The sequence below is a fragment of the Papaver somniferum genome, chromosome 2, assembly GCF_003573695.1.
Source record: "Papaver somniferum cultivar HN1 chromosome 2, ASM357369v1, whole genome shotgun sequence".
Classification (NCBI taxonomy): Eukaryota; Viridiplantae; Streptophyta; class Magnoliopsida; order Ranunculales; family Papaveraceae; genus Papaver; species Papaver somniferum.
In genome coordinates, this window is record NC_039359.1 from 66,370,250 (window position 1) to 66,375,653 (window position 5,404).

General features: G+C 38.8%; 1 pseudogene; it reads right to left on the minus strand.

The window, feature by feature from the left end:
- Positions 1-321: 321 nt before the first annotated feature.
- Positions 322-421, minus strand: LOC113354626 (annotated as a pseudogene).
- Between the last annotated feature and the right edge of the window lie 4,983 nt (positions 422-5,404).

Here is a 5,404-nt window from a genome sequence, read left to right on the forward strand (position 1 = left end):
GTCCTTCGTGTATTAAGTTAGCTGAAACGGAGGCACCCTATGAACTAAAACCTGGGACCTTACAGATGCTCCCAATCTTTTTAGGGAAAGAAAATGAAAACCCTTATTACCATGTTAGGTATTTTGAGGAAATTCGTAGTACTCTAAGAATTAGAGGCTTAGATGATGATGCTTTGAAACTTAGGTTATTACCATTTTCCCTGAAAGATAAGGCCAAGTCGTGGCTGTATAGTTTGGACTCCGAGTCAATTGAGACATATGAACAACTTACATCTGCCTTTTTTAATAAGTTTTTCCCTAGGCACAAAACATCGTCTATTAGGACGCAAATATGCACATTTTCACAAAAAGAGGGAGAATCTTTATATAGGTATTTGGAAAGGTTCAATGATTTATTATCCCAGTGTCCTCATCATGGTTTAGAAAATGTTAGGCTAGTTCAGATCCTTTATGAGGGTTTAGACTATTCCACAACGACCATGGTTGAGTCTCTATGCACTGGTGGATTTGAAAACCAAACTGTTGATGCGGCGATGAAATTTTTTAATGAAATCGCCGAAAAAACCCAGCAATGGGAAAATAGTAGGGAACTCCAGAAAATAATTCTTTTAAGTAGAGGAAACGTTAATAGGGTAGAAGGAGGCTATGAATCAGATGCCAAAATTGCTGCTATAGCAAAAAGGTTAGAAGTCTTAGAAGTGGGCCAGACTAGTGGTAGAGTGGAGCCTTTTTGGGAAGGCCAGAATATTGAAGAGCATGCCAATGCTCTTTATAATAACACTAGATTTGATAATCGTCAAAAGATTGACCCATATTCAGAAACCTATAATCCTGGTTGGAGAAACCATCCGAACCTATCGTGGTCTAAGGGCCAAAGTCAAGGTCAGTTTAGTAATTCTAATGCTCCCCAAGGTTTTGGATATACTAAGAATCCTTCAGGACTAGCTCAGTTTCAGAATCAGTCAGATAAGAAAATCCTAAGTTTAAAGGAATATCTCGCCTTGTTAACTCAGCAAACTGCAAAATTCCAGTTATCCGTAGAACAAAGTCTACAAGCTAGTAACAGGATAGGACATGAAAATAGTCAGGCTATTTCCGAGTTAAAAACCCAGGTTGGTATGATAAGTGATTCTTTGAGAGAAAAAGGTAAGTTTCCTAGTCAAACACAACCCAACCCTAGAGGAGTTCATGAATTAGGTGCAAAACCATCGAATCAATTGAATGCTGTTAGAACCCTTAGAAGTGGTAGAGTTGTAGACAATAAGGTAACCATGCCCGATAGTGAACATACTGTAGTTCACCCTTCAAGATCTCACCTCTCATGACCAGTAGCTGAAGAGACTGATAAAGTTTTTTATGATGTGAATTCGGTTCCTGAAAGGTCTGATTTTAGGCCTAGAGCCCCATTAACTCAGGTATTAGTACCAACAAAGAAGGAATCGAACTTTACTGACATAGTGGAGGTTTTTAAGCAAGTTACCATAAACCTTCCCTTATTAGATGCAATTAGGCAAATTCCTGCTTATGCCAAGTTCCTTAAGGATATGTGTACGCGAAAGCGAAAACTTAGCGTCCATAAGAAAGCCTTTTTAGATAGTCACGTAAGTTCAATCATTCAGAACACCACAACTCCAAAGTTCAAAGACCCAGGTTCTCCTACCATTGCTTGCACAATAGGTAACTTCCGGGTAGAAAAAGATTTACTTGACTTAGGATCCATTGTGAACTTACTGCCATTCCATGTATACTTACAGCTAGGACTTGGTGAAATGAAACCTACTCAAATGACACTGCAATTAGATGATAGGTCTGTTAAAATCCCTCGAGGTGTTATGGAGGATGTTCTTATTGAGGTCGACAAGTTTATTTATCCAATGGATTTCGTGGTCCTAGATACCCAACCTGTCCATGACCCAGAGAACCAGATACCTGTGATTTTAGGTCGCCCATTTTTAGCTACGTCTAATGCGATCATTAACTGTCGAAATGGCGTGATGAGTTTATCTTTTGGCAATATGACTATGGAGATGAACATTTTTAATGTCAGTAAGCAACCTCATGATCTAGATGACACATGTGTTAAGGAGGTGAACATGATAGAAGCCTTAGTTAAGGAGTCATTACCAAACATCTTGTCTGAAGACCCATTAGAAAGTTTTTTATCCCATTTTGGTTTAGATTTTGACGACGATAACACTATTGAACAGGTGAATGCTCTATTAGATTCTACCCCTGTGTTAGACACTAATAGATGGAAATCTAGGTTCGAACCGTTACCAGTTTCTGAGACTACCCTAATTCCTTCTTTAGAAGAGCCCCCAAAGTTGGACCTTAAACCACTACCCGATACTCTAAAGTATGTGTTTTTAGGCCCATCTGAGACTTTACCTGTGATTGTAGCTTCCAATTTGGATAGTGATCAGGAAAGTAGGCTAGTAAATGTACTTCAAGACAATAAGGAAGCTTTAGGGTGGACTATAACAGACATTAAGGGTATAAGTCCTACTATGTGTATGCATCAGATTCATTTAGAGGAAGACTCCAAACCTTCTAGGGAGATGCAACGTCGACTGAACCCTAACATGAAAGAGGTAGTTCGAAAAGAGGTGCTTAAGTTGTTAGATGCGGGTATTATTTACCCAATTTCAGACAGTAAGTGGGTTAGCCCTGTTCAGGTTGTCCCCAAGAAATCAGGTATCACTGTAGTCCAGAATGATAATAATGAATTAATCCCAACCCGAGTGACCACGGGATGGCGTGTGTGTATTGACTATAGGAAATTGAACAAGGTCACAAGGAAGGATCACTTTCCCCTTCCTTTTATCGACCAAATGCTAGAGCGATTAGCTGGACATAATCACTATTGCTTTTTAGATGGATACTCCGGTTATAATCAGATCGTTATTGCCCCAGAAGACCAAGAGAAAAACCACTTTTACTTGTCCCTTTGGTACCTTTGCGTATAGATGCATGCCTTTCGGGCTATGTAATTCCCCTGCAACTTTTCAGCGTTGTATGATGAGCATATTTTCTGATATGGTAGAACGGTTCTTAGAGGTCTTTATGGATGATTTTTCAGTGTTTGGTTCATCTTTCAATGAGTGCTTGCATCATTTGACATTAGTGTTGACTAGGTGTAAGGAAAAAAATTTAGTTCTTAATTGGGAAAAATGCCATTTCATGGTTAAATCAGGAATTGTGTTAGTTGATGTAGTTTTGTAGTGGTAAGTAAAGTGTTCGTCGCTCGGACTTGAAAAAAATTTTAAAACAAAAATATATACAAAATTTGTCACAAGATCAAGAGATACTAGGATTCAGGATTCCGCCAATTCTTATACTCATGCGAATCAACTATTAATTCTAGACAATTATAGCTTATAATGATAACAAATATCGACTCTTTTCTTTGCGAAAAATAGATTTTGTAAAGTATTAAATGTAAATCATAAGCATGATGCATCAAGAGTTCCTAGACTAAGCATACATCATCAGATAAAATCACAAATAATCAAGAAAAATCATAAATCAACTCATAATAGTGCAAATAGTCATAAAAGAATTAAATAGAATTACTCATGCATAAAGACTGGTTTCCTCCATCATCCCATTAATGGGGTTTAGCTATTCATAATAATCATGTTCTAAAAATATATATTTGATGCTCAAAATATGATTAAAAGAGTCAAAAGTTATAAAACAATGATTCCAGAAAGAAACGATAGAACTAAACTGTTGTAAAAGAACGATAGAATCTGAGCGCTGTAAACAACGACACTTCCTTTCCGCTGCTGGAACTGTTGTAGAACGACTGTCTTTAAATGTCTGTTCTTCGTGTTCTTGAAGCTTTTTAATGGCAGCAGCAGCAGGTGAACATTGTTTATGGTTCCATTTTCTCGCTCCTCCTAGCTCTGGATCGACCCCAAACTCTTGATAACCATTCTATGACCTATCCGAACTCCTTTTATAGCCCACAGCTCAATTGAATCTCAATAAATCCCCGGTTATTCTTATCTTTTTCTCCACCTCAAGTCTCGGGATTTTTTTCCCTTCCAAGCTTATCTACGCGTCAACTTGGTTCTCCAAACTCTCAAGTACTCCCTGTAGACTGAATAAGGACTCAATTCATAACGTAAAATCCTCTGGTACTTCCATACATAAACCAAAATATACGAGAATACACGGAACTCCCTGTTTTAGCCAACTCGATGATTTCCTCCTTTATTTTCGAATCTAAAGGGATTACCAACCCTGTTTCGATGAATCAAGATAATCCCAATCCATCTCCACGTCAAACACCGACTAAAACTAAGCCCAATCATCAACAGAACCCAATAAACTTCCGAAGCCTCTGTTTGCTTCTCCCGGCTTCTCTAGCCCAATTCGTTCGGTCCAATCACTTGTAGCAACCCTGTTGTGCTCTAACATGTCCAGCCCAACGAAAATCCGAGGTTGAATCTCCTTAAATCGTCCCAAGAATGCGAACTCTAATATGAGTCACGTCTGCCACAATTTGCCGCCGTTTTCAAAATTCAAAAGGTGAAGGTGACCTCCCCCTAGTAATTAGGTTACCCCTTATCCAGGGTGGTGGGGTCCGCATAACACTTGTCCCTTGGGTGCCTTTAGTAATTTTTCTGGGATGTTTTCAACACTTTTTTGGGGTTCCTCCGGGGTATTCCTGGGGTGTTTCTGGCATACTTCTGGGGTGCTTCTGGTAAGTTATCTACGGAGGTTCAAATGCCACATTTTGAGCCAATTTCGCCGCAAAAGCTTATTTTTCCAAAAACACCTACAAAGACATAAAATAACCAAATAAGTACAAAATCGAGCACTAACAATATATACAATTGGGACAAATTAGACACATAAATGCGTCTATCAAATACCCCCAAACTTATTATTTGCTAGTCCCGAGCAAATCAAAACTACAAAATAAAATCCTAACTCACTGTCGCAGGCATCGTCGATTGCATTTAGCGTATGCAATAAGCCTTTAAACCCCTAGGTGTCCCTAGTGGCCGAGTTATAGTCTCGGTAGGGCTTACTAGAGATATACCCACAAAACCTTTACTCCTGACCCTAACTATCTACGCAGAACCTTGGAAGGCACTAAAGAATCTCCTTGGTTGGCATACTTATTGACTACAGGAGGAAGTACCCTGATGCGAAATTCCAATTGCTGTACACGAGTTTGCACTCAAGCATACTAAAATTCATATATAAGTGACAGAGGTCTACTCAGATAGTTGCACTATGGACATTAGTATTCGGAGTCAAACCAATCACATGGATAGATTAAGAGATGGATATAGTAAAACATAGATGGTTTTGATGTTTACTAAGTGAACGGCGTTTCCCATATCTGTCTGAAAGCCTCCGCCAAAATGAACCTATCCTAATGGATTGA